The sequence below is a fragment of the Hyperolius riggenbachi genome, chromosome 4 (genome assembly GCF_040937935.1).
Source record: "Hyperolius riggenbachi isolate aHypRig1 chromosome 4, aHypRig1.pri, whole genome shotgun sequence".
NCBI classification, from domain to species: domain Eukaryota; kingdom Metazoa; phylum Chordata; class Amphibia; order Anura; family Hyperoliidae; genus Hyperolius; species Hyperolius riggenbachi.
In genome coordinates this window covers 128,062,430-128,074,480 of record NC_090649.1, presented here as the reverse complement: position 1 = coordinate 128,074,480, position 12,051 = coordinate 128,062,430, and the positions used below count along the sequence as shown (strand labels likewise).

The 12,051-nt window shown below is 41.4% G+C and overlaps 1 protein-coding gene across 5 annotated transcripts in view; it reads left to right on the top strand.

The window, feature by feature from the left end:
- The window catches only part of DGKD (diacylglycerol kinase delta), a 157,599-nt gene that overhangs the window by 94,553 nt on the left and 50,995 nt on the right, over positions 1-12,051 (top strand). The window lies entirely within an intron of this gene.

Below are 12,051 nucleotides of genomic sequence, written 5' to 3'. Positions count from 1 at the left end.
GTTCTCAAGTAACTGAGGGGGATGGAGGAATAACACATGGGGGTCTACAGAGCAGGATCATTAAGGAGGGGGAACGGGCTCCCTGGTGCTCGGACAAGGTGATCCAGCAATACCGGGGGGGGGGGGGGGGGGGGGGGGGGATAGTTGTATCTATCCTCCTACTCCTAAATTTATGTTAGGTTTAAAAACTTAAAATGGCACTTTTATTGCTTTGTCTCGGCTCAATGAAACAGTCTGTCCCTGTGTCTCAAATATATGAACTATTGACCTTTTTTATCTATCCTCTCCTGACAAAGAATCAGGCTTCCTAGAGCATTTTATGGCTGTAATACCTTTGCACTAGTGGAACTGGGTACTGACTGGAGAAAAACTGTCAGTTGCATAGCTAAATATTAACTCTTTCAGTCAGAGAAAGAAGAAAATGCATCACAGCATAGTTATTTGTGTGCCAGGCACTGTACATACACATGTCTGTCTCATCATCTGAAATTTCACTTGAGTTTCCCTTTAAGGATTGCGTTCACCATTAGAGTAAACCATGGCGTTGAAGGTTAGAGGAAAGCTTTAACACTTTAAAAGCTCTTGCAAAATGACATCTGTGATTATTATTATTATCTTTTATTTATATAGCGCTAACATATTCCGCAGCGCTTTACAAAGCACAATAACACGACAAGGGGAACATAGATACAACTAACAAATGTACAGCAGAGTTCCAAGCAGCACAAATATTGTTACAAGAACAGTAAACATTAGGAGGATGACCCTGCCCTTGGGAGCTTACAATCTAATGGGTGATGATGTTATACAGCAGTGTCACCCTTCATATCACAGCAGTGGCTTCAGAGGTCACAGGGGTCACCACCGTATTGAGCCACAGGAAAGAGAAGCACTGGATTGGAGGTGCACAACTGCAGATTCACATCACCACACAATAGACCATTCAAGTGTTTTTAGTCAGGTCTACATCGACTTTAGATAAGTTTGTGATACTTTTAAAATCTGTTTTAAATTGAATTCAAAGGTTCACATGTATTAGATGCAGGAACAGGAACCTAGAAGGTGTTATTCCAGGACAAAAGTTAGAATAGACCAGCCAGTTTGTAAGGCAGCAATTTTCTTCTCCCTGAGCAAATTAACAGAACTTTGGAGTTGCTTTCATACAATCATTCAAAAATTACCATAAGACTGTTACCTAGACTGTTAAGTGATGTGAGGCTATTTATAGCTAATGTTAATATATCATTTAATTTATACTATATCCGGGAGTTTCTTTAATTACTCATACTTTGCCACAGGCCAGGGTTGGGATTCCAAGCAATTTACTAAGGCATAGTTTTCTTTTACCACAGTATAGTTTCTGGAGCTGCATTAGGTTGTCAAGGTCATCTTGAACCTTTCTTCAACTTCTGGCCCAGATAAAAAATTGAATTTGAATGAGGTGGCTAATTGTTGCATTATTGGAAGCCTTATACACACATTGGATGGTTTTGGGATGAGGCAGCCGGTCAGAACTACCTTAGGTGCTTTGGTGAGCAATATGCGTGATCACCTCAGCAGAGGGCGTTCTTCTCCTAATCACCCCACCCACTCTGTCCCACTTCATCATGTGCCTCACTGTCAGCTGTCCATCACCCTCCATAGAACAGAGTGTGCCACTAGACTGCAGGCTAGGGGCACATCTGTAGAGAATTCAGCCTTCAACTGTCGTCCAAAGGATCAGGTTGGGACAAAACCCTCATTCTTCTGAGTAACATAAGGAGAATTCAGCACATTCCCTTCCAAAGATATGTCTAAACTATTTAATGCATTTTACATCCTTAAAGTGTACCCGAGGTGACATGATGAGATAAACATGTGTATGTATAGTGCAAAACATATTCGTATCCAGGCTGTTTTACTTGTTCTATTTTGCTGCCTGAAAGAGTACATTTTTAGGCATAGAAGTGACAACTTCTGTCTTGTCTGTACCTTTTTCAGGAATACCGTATAGGAAACATCACCAAGGAGATGGTAAAAGGTCAATAGTTCATGTATTTTTATTTAGGGACCCTTAATAGGCTGTCACTGAGCAGAGAGAACAAAACAATCATTCAACTTTGTAAATGTTTAAATATAAAATAAAACCACAGGATATCTTAAAAAGTTCATTTTAGGAGTAGGAGGATTAACGGAATTGTTTATCTCCTCAGTTTATTTTCACCTCAGATTCACTTTAAGTCTTGAGAATTGCCATGCCCTTCATAAAGGGTTACCAGAAAAGGTCCTGTGCTCCTTCCAGTTAGGCCTTATTCAGATGGCTGCACATTTGGAAAGCAATGCATGCAAATCACACTTATTATGCGTTTTCGTCCATTGCACTGCTGATCCCATTCACTACAGTGACTGGGTCAGCATTATTATTATTATTATTATTATTATTATTATTGTTGTTGTTTATTGTATTTATAAAGCGCCAACATATTACGCAGCGCTGGACAAAAAATATATACAATGCACAATACATAAGTGAGGATGTCAGACAGTGCAGCCTATGCACTTCAGATATTCTTGCGTATCGCACACTGTATGCATTGCCGAAATGGGCACAGCCACGCATATAGTGTGAATGAGGCGTTAATTAGAAGTGCCACAGCCAGACTCCTAACAAATACTCTCTGCTTCTCATATCTATCTCAACAGTTGTGTAGTCATCTCCACAGGTTGCTTGTGGAATAGAGTATTCATCTGAGATCTGTCTGCTGACTGACATGGACCACTGGAACTGTACACTTTTTACAATTACACAATTACAATTTTTATTTTGAAAAAGAAGCAAAAGTACAAACATTTCTCATCAAAATATGATAATTATCAAAAAATCAAAAGATATGACAAGTAATGGAAAATGTTTAACATATGAAACAAGAGGGTACATCCAAGGCGTCCATGCAATAGAGGCAATCGAAATACAGAAAGGGTATAACCCTGTTAGCGCAGTCTATAATTTTTTAATTATAAGTAACAGATCAACTGAACAGATATAACTAATAGTTGTCCCCTATTCTGGGCATACATGGCTCAATTTTGCCGCTCGATTCTGCAGGCAATTCTCTTATCTTCCGCTCGTTTTTCTTATCTTTTTCCATTGTCCTCAATGCAAAATCAAGCGCGGAAACGATCGGGCGGGAGATCAGACATGTCGGAAATTATCTTTCGAGCCATCTAAATGGCTCAGAATCGAGTGGTGTATTTCCAGCGTTAGTGCGATGTCTATCACGAGACGTACACAAGAATTTTCCCGCTATGTCATTCAGAGATTGTATTTTCTCACATAGTGAGTCTCACTCAAGTCCAGACCCCTCATTGCACCTTAGATAAGCCTCCATCCAGGAGAGCTCGCTACACACATCAAGCTCCTTATACTTATCTGAACTTTGAAATTCCATCCATGGGTACCATATAGCCCTATTCTCAGGCCCGGATTTACATCACAGGAGCCTATAGGCACAGATGTCCTGGCACCCCAGACTTCACCTTCCATGAACCGAAAAACACCCACCGAACTGCACTGCATGTCCCAGCTGTCACTTCTCTCTTACTTCCCTTGCCTGTCATAGGTAACTGCAGGTTCCCCTTAGCATAAGTAGCCAGAGGTACCCTCAGTATTAAGTAGCTAGAGGTGCCCCTGACTGAAGGGAGATCTCATCAGTGGAATGGCGAGAGCCGTGAGAGTAACCTCTCATTACACTCTCATCAGGCCTCTGCATAGGAGGGAGAGCAATGAGCCGCCTTTCCATCAGCAGGCGTCTGTAGGCATGTGACTACAGTGCCTTATGGTAAATCCGGCCCTGCCTACTCTGTAAACCCATCTAACTTGATGATTTACTTTCTAACCTACAGTATGTACTATGGATATTCTCACATGTAGCCCCAACTTTAGGGAACTCACACAGTTAAACGTGGAGCAACAGCATACTTATGTGAATTTGAACAGAGACACAAGGAGTGAGTTCCCCAACAGTACCTAAGAGGTTAACTAAGCTACATTCACACAGTCGTCAGACGCTCCACCCCTACACATCTTCTAAACATTTCTAAAACCACATTTATTCTCATGAGAATACATAGATTTTGCATACAGCGCTTTTATTCCTCTGGGAGAAAGAGCTAAAAAAAATGCAGCTAAATGGTTAAACAGACATTTAGTTATGAAAATTGGAATAGTTCATTTCAGGTAAATACAGTAGTTTAGTGGGTAAATATGCATTGGTGGAATCTGTGTTTGAACAGCTCTGTGCTATTTTATATGGCCGTGTATTGTCAGCATAAGTCAGCAATTCAGTTCTCCCTATGCCAGCTATAATCATAATATACAACGCATTTTATGGTATAAAAACAGTTCACCCTCTGAGAAACTCCTAAAAACAAATCCCCTCTATGTTTTAGCTATCCTCCCCAAACCGCACCATGCACAGTTGAAGAGTGTGGGATGTGGAGACTGCTATATTTATTTCCTTTTAAATAATGCACATTGCCTGGCATGCACAAACATGCAGATCAGATGTTTCTTACAGAAGTTTGACTTGATTTGCTGCATTTGCTTGTTTCAGGGTTGTGACACTGTTGCTACAAGATTCATAAGATCAACAGGACCGCCAGGCAGCTGGTATTGTTTAAAAGGAAATAAAAATGGCAACCACCATATCTCTCTCACTTTAGGTGTCCATTAACAACCCCAAAATACTTGCCCAATGAAGTCCAGCACCACAATGAGCAGAGCCAAGATTGTAATGACTGCTGTGTCATCTGAGCATTTGCTGCTTTGGTGCCAATATACATCTGGCATGGCTGTGTTCAGTGCCCCATTCAGATGAATGGAGTGCCCATTGCCAGGGACAGTGCCTGCAGTGTATGAGCCTGGGACTGCAGTAGGGCCGGTTTCCACTAGGAGCCGGGTCCGTTTCTGATTCGGCCACAGCTCCCGTTCTGCTGCGCAGCCACAGCCTGAATCGCTAAGCCATGCCAAGCACAGCTATAGTGACTCAGGTGCATGTGCGCTGTAGTGCGATCTGGACTGCAAACCCATAGTAGAAATAGGCAGCATTTCCCCGCCCCTCTAATATATCGTACTTCCATGTCTCCCTGTGGGGTTCAAAATGCCACACATTTACTGATTGATGGAAACTGACGCTAAACGCTTTTCTGCTCGTTTGCAGGGAAGCGTTTAGCATCAGCTGAGTGTGACACCACTGAAAGCCCCTGTGAACCAGCCATTAAAGCGTAACTGTCAGGCATAAAATTAATAATAATAAATTCTTTTTAGTGTTTCTCAACATTTCATTGGTACGTACCCCTTTTATAACCCTGTACTCACCAAGTACCCCCTAGAGTAGTAAACATTATCACAAGTACCCCTTGACAAATATATATTTAATCGTAGTACATGATAATTGGTTCTAAACCATTTCCAAGCTTTTACTATTGCTTTTAATTAGCTAAAACACTAATTTGGTGTTGTTTCGATAAGATTTATCATTTTCTAAAACTCTAAATTTGTTGTTCTTGGTTAAGTATATCAAGCCTGAGTACCCCCTGAAACCATCAGAAGTACCCCCTGGGGTACGCGTACCACACGTTGAGAACAAGTAATAAGGATGCTAACCAGGAAATCCAAAAGTAAAAAATCACTCCTATTTTTGTCATGCCCCAGTTTTCCTGGCTCCTATTTGGTACATTGTAGCACAAAATAAGTTGCAGGGCGTGCTGGCTTGTCTTTTTTTGCTTCTTTACTTTCCCTTTAGACTTAACTAATGCAGCCTGATTGGCTAAAGCCCATTTTCCACCCGGTTTCCCCTCCCCACACCTCTGTTCCTCGCTGATTGGCCAATATTTCTGATACTTCTCAAGCTACAGAGTCAACAATGACGTTGCACTTTCTATTGCAGAGCTGGGTGGGAGTGTCTGAAGACTGCCTATGTTAGCATTGGCCGCCCTGGGAGGAATTTACATCAGGATTTGCTTCAGACACAGGGATTTCAAAATTGCAAATGTCTGAAACAGTTTTCTCTAACTCACTGAAACTTGGACAGTGCAATACATATGTTATGTACATAGAGCAAGTATTTATCTACTTATATATATGTGGTGTGTGGGGGGGGGGGGGGGGGGGGATAGATAGTATAGCTGACAACTCCTCTTTTTAATGAAACATTTAATCAGTTGATATTTACCAGCTTATCCAATCACTCAGCATCTGTTTAAAGATCCATTTTTTTTCTAGTGGGGCTGTAGAAGAACTTACATCAAGTTCTCAAACCATCTGATAATTTGATTGCATTGTTGTCCGTATGAGAATATCAGCCCTGTGTACTAGGCCTTTGTAGAATATCCTTTTGCTTTATGTGATTTTGACTTTAATGTTCTGTAACATTAGACAAACAGTATCAAGAAAAAACAATCACTACATTTACATAACAAAACCCTTGAACAGGTCTATTTATGGTGTTCCTTTCATGGAGTATAGGGTTGACGAATTCAGTAATTGTTTCTGCATAACTCAATCTGGTGGAGCAGCTGAGAAAGTCTTGCTGCTTATGTTAAATAACATACCTGACATTTATGCCTCTCGGACATCTAAAGGTACATATGCACACACTAGATTTTTATCAGTAAAAATTATAGTTTGTTCAATAATCCTGCTTGTCTATTGGTGTCTCAGATAGCTTTTCCTCGAATGAAAGCACAGCTGAAAAAAGCCTCGCGCACATGCCTGACTTCGGCCACCTCAGCCGACAATCAGACTTGTGTATGGCACCCGACGCCCAACCTGCAAGCTATCCGCTGGACCCATCTACCCAACCCCAGTGACAATGATCCCCCTGCCGATCCCATTGTTTGCGCCGTGTGACATCATGCATTCGCCGTTCGTCATCATTCCACCCCCTGCGCACAAGCATTGTCAGCTACACAGCTGGCACACTTGTGTGCAGCCCAGCCCATCAATGGGGTCAATTCATAAAAGGCTGTGCAGTAAAAAAAAAACAAATCTGGTCAGGAAAATACCGCATTCGGTATTTTAGTGTTTTGTGTTTTAATTCATAAACATTTTCACAGCTGCTATACAAATGCGGTGATTTACCAAACTGAACTGAGAAGAGTAGCTGGTTGAGTTGTTACATTTGCTGTTCTCTGTGCAGAGACAAAAAAGAGGCATCCCAACTTCAATTTAGATGTGCTTGTTTTGTTATACTGCCTCTGCTTGCCCTGAATCTGCTTTGAATCTGTCTATTAGTCTCTCTAAACAATCTTATTTAATTGCCACAGCTTAGAACAGTGATGGCTAACCTTGGCACTCCAGCTGTGGTGGAACTACAAGTCCCATGAGGCATTGCAATACTCTGACAGCTCTAAGCATAACTCGGGGAGGCAGAGGCAGGATGGGACTTGCAGTTTTGTCACAGCTGGAGTGCCAAGGTTAGCCATTACTGGCTTAGAAGAACTTCAAGAAACTTTACACATGCCATGCTTTGTGATGTGAAATACACATCGTAAAAGCAGGAACCCAAGAGGTTAAACGCGCAGCCTAAGGTATTCAGGGGAAGCCTTGTTTGTAATCTGTAAGTAGCTTATATAAAAGTTATTAAAATAAAATGTTTAAAAGGCATTCAACCAAGAGTGTGAAACAATAATTTGAGTGCAGGAATGTGGCAGTAAAACTACTGAAGGAAAGACTTGATAGACCCAAGTTTGTTTGTTTTTTAAAACACAGCTGAGTGAGGAATTTGTTTGTCTAGTGTAACAGCTGACAAAAAAAGAATGGCTGAGCAGTAGTGGATTCCTGTATCCACAGTGCTGTGGAAAAATAGTTTCTTGCTTTTCTTTAAATCTCTGTTGAACCCAGTTACCCAGCACCGATATCGCCCATGTGACAGAACTGTTCCCTAGTTGCACCATGTTTAGCAGCAATTATTGTAACCAAACACTTCCTGTAATCTGATATCTGTCACACATTGCTGTTGTGAGATTTCCTCACACTCATGTTTGCAAATCCAGTTAAAGGGCCACTATTGCAAAAAATTGTAAAATTGAAAATGCATGTTAATGCATGTACTCCCACAATGTATCTGCTGAGACTACCATGACTGATGATGTTTTGGCAACACAAATTATAAGCTATGTGTACTCTTTTTTTTTTTATTAAATGTCTTCAGATCTTTTCTGTACTTGGATAGAGGGATCATCATGAGCAAACCTGAACTTAAAATTAAAAGTGAAAATAAACATACACTCGTCATACTTTCCTCCCATGTAGTCTACTCCTCAATCTCTTTCTCCTCTCCCACGTCCTGTTTGTGCACTGTGATCAATGGAATTCTCTGTCCTCCATTTTGAAAATGGCCATTCCCCCATAACGGCTTCCTCCTCAGCACACTGGTAAACTGTAATATCGCCCACTTTAGTCATAGGGAAACATGCATATTACCTTGCTCATCAGTTTACATTTCAGTTATAACTGACAGCAACTGATATATTTCAGTTCTGACAAAACCTCGTCAAAACTGGAAAGAATTGTTGTAAGAAGAAAATGGTGAGCTTCTGAGAGGAACTGATGGCGAGGTAAGCATGTAATATTCATTTGCAGGTACATCATGTTTATTTTGAATGATTTTACTTGGTTCAGGTTCAACTTAAAAGGGTTAGGAATCTTGAGGGACACTTGTATACATGTTGGATTCTCGCCCGAGGTGTCCCTGAATAGCTGCCTCTAAGTTCAGGAGAGCATGTGTACAAGGCTTTAGTTTTATCTCTACAGCTTCAGCAGAAAGATGGCTCTGGAGGTCCTTATATTGCATATGATTCAGCCATTTTAGCACGTAACCTGAGGAAGAGGTCAAGACCTATGAAATGCGTAGTTTAAATTTCCAGTAAACCCGTAAATCGTATCTTTTTTACTCCAATCAGTTTGTGAGGTAAATGTTATACCTGCCTCCATTAACTGCTATATGTTTGTGATTCACTCCACGGGCGCCTCCAAAATTTGATAGCAATTAGAGACAAATGAACTTGGTCACCCCACTCACCCCGTCCATGGTATGACTCGCTTGCCACTCTATCAATTCCTCGCATAGCAACAGAACACGTTGCTAGCTTTACAAATGTTATTGTATTGTACAAACTAGTGATGCATCTGTAATGTGGGGATTGGGTCCTGATCCCCGCCGAACGACACGTCTTGTACATGTGAATGAGGCTTAACCCATGTTCAGTGGACCTATACGTTGAGTGTGTTTGTATTATATGTAATTGCGAATGAGGCTTAACACATGTTCAGTGGACTTATATGTTGAGTGTGTTTGTATTATATGTAATTGTGAATGAGGCTTAACACATGTTCAGTGGACTTATATGTTGAGTGTGTTTGTATTATATGTAATTGTAATGATGTAACTGTAGATGCTTGTTATGCTGGGACCGAAATGCGTGGGGTCACTAGAAGTCTTGTTTTTTTTCTACTCTTCTGATGAATATAACTAGCAACATTATGTGTGAGGTCTGTCACTATAGAGAGGATTTCTATTGAATTGTGTTGCTAGGAGAAGCATGCAGCTATTTCAGGTGTGTCTGCCATAAAAGACTGTGTAGTCGGTGACATGATGTGGTGTGACCTGATTTCCTGCTTTATGGGTTATGGAGCAGCAAAGGTTGCCCTAGAGTCAGTCTGCAGATGAAGGGCTGATATGTAAAGACTGTATATCACCTGTCCTACACTCTATTGTCTGGCAATGTGTTGCTTTTTTAACCGGCCATACTAATATTAACCGTTTCCCTTCCAAAATTCACATGCACAGCAGCCTGTAACACAGACAGTAAGCCAGTAATGCACTGCAATAATCCATGCAAATACTGAATAAAATACTGTATGATACCTTAAAATACTGAATGAAATGCCGCATGAGGTAAACACTTTGTGAATCGTCATCCAGTTGTTTTTTTTTACCAAACTGGTCTTAGTGAATTGAAGCCATTGCAGCAATTTTTAGGGAGCAAGAAACATTCAGACTTTTTCCATTTATCTAAGTTAGGTATGTCCAAAGTACAGCTCACGGGCCAAATACTGGGCCTTTTCTATCACCCCCCGAAGCTACCTTGAGTTTTTCATTGCATGCGGCCCGCAGGCCATTGCTGTAGCACCACATGCATTCATGTATACACCCAACCTGCATCACCACTCTGCCACCTGCTCCTCGCTTCTGTAGTCCCATAGTAGTTATTATAGGACTAGAAAAACATGGCTTCCAGGGTCTGAAGTTGCTGACATTTTTTTATTGTATACTCTGGCAGCCATTTTTTGTAGTTCTATACCTGCTGTAGGACTACGGAACATGGCCACAGGGGTTGCAAACAAGGAGGAAGAAGAAAAGTGGAAGCATAGCTGGTGAGTGGAAGAGGCAAAGATGGGGCACAGATGGAGAGGAGGAGACACAGGGAGATCAGAGGAGGCACCGATGGGGAGGAGCGGGCATGGAGACAGTAGGGGGCAAAGTAGGAGGAACGGGAGAGAAGGGGGCACAAGAGGAGAGTGAAAATGGGCAGAAATGCGTGTAAAGGAGTGTGAGCTTTTAAATCGGCTATTCTTTAAAGCTGAAAACATACTTACCTAAGAAGAAGGAAAACTCTGGATCATAATGAGGCTTCTCTCGGCAGCCTTTGGTCCCATTGCCATTCACGGCCCCTCTAGCTGATCAGGGCCGCACTTTTCTGGTACGAGCATGGCTGCGCCTCTGCAGTATTGTGCAGGTACGGCGGTACTCGCACAGGTGCAGTACGGCCACGCTCATGCTTGAAGAGAAACACGACCAATCAGATTACTGACAAGCCCCTCCCGGAAATCTTTAGAGGGTCCGCGAGCGGCAACTACATAACCTATACCAGGCTGACATTGCTTTTATACACTGGGCCTGGGTCATATGATCTCTTATTGCCAATAACCAGTTATTCTGGCAAAACCTAGTCTCCAGTGATTCTGCAGAGCAGACCTCAATTCCATTGTTTGATTTACCTCTGCAGCTTGATTGTAATGTGGTTAAATAAGAACTCTACCAAATGTGGATAGCATCCTCTGTCTGTAATGACAATGTTTGTGTCCTCTTAAGGGGCCCATACACTGGTCGATTTTAGCCATCAATTGATTCTATAAAATCGATCGATCAGAAATCGATTCTTTCAAATCAGCAAATCGATCGATTTTCAGACAATTTCTATTGATTTGATCTATCTGACAGGATGGAAAATATAGGTCGATCTGCTGCTGGCAGCAGATTGAAGGCCCATAGAGTTGCATTGGATCTAATGGTGCAATAATGCATTTAGATCGATTTTCAATAGATTTCATTCTAAAATCTATTTGAAATCTGTTCCTAGTGTGTGGCACACATCCAATAGATTCCTGTCAGATTCGACTTGACAGGCATCTGCCAGAAATCTATCTGATGGTCGAATCTGCTGCAAATGTATAAGTGTATGGCCACCTTTAGTGCAATGCTATCATTAGAATAAAGATATAAATCCCGATGCCCCCAGTGCATCTGCTATCTAGTAATGGGTTCAAAATGAATCAATATGACTGGCCAGTGTTGCAAGCTGACAGTGGATTGGACTGATTTATCTTCCTGTTAGGTTAGCAGTTTAGGCAGAGTAAACCACACCCCGTAAAATCCTTTGAAATTAGAGATGAGTGAAATGTTACAGATTCTAGAGACAAAGGTCCTGAAATATTTCTGAAATTTTAAAGAGGCACTGTAGTAACATGTATAGAAAATGATTCAGGATACCCACTTTTATGTTTATTATCCTCGTTTCAGCATCATAAACACTGGTATGTATCCTTGCCCTCCCGGTGATGTTTAGCTTAGGCTGTTTAGTTATGCAGCCTTCTCCTCCCAGTGCATTCTGCCAGACCAGGCATTGTTGCTGCTCACTTCGGAACACACAACAAACATACATTCCACAGTGATGCACCTGCCAGCATAATATGTTGCCACTTGTGATAAATTTAAGAATGTAATTTAG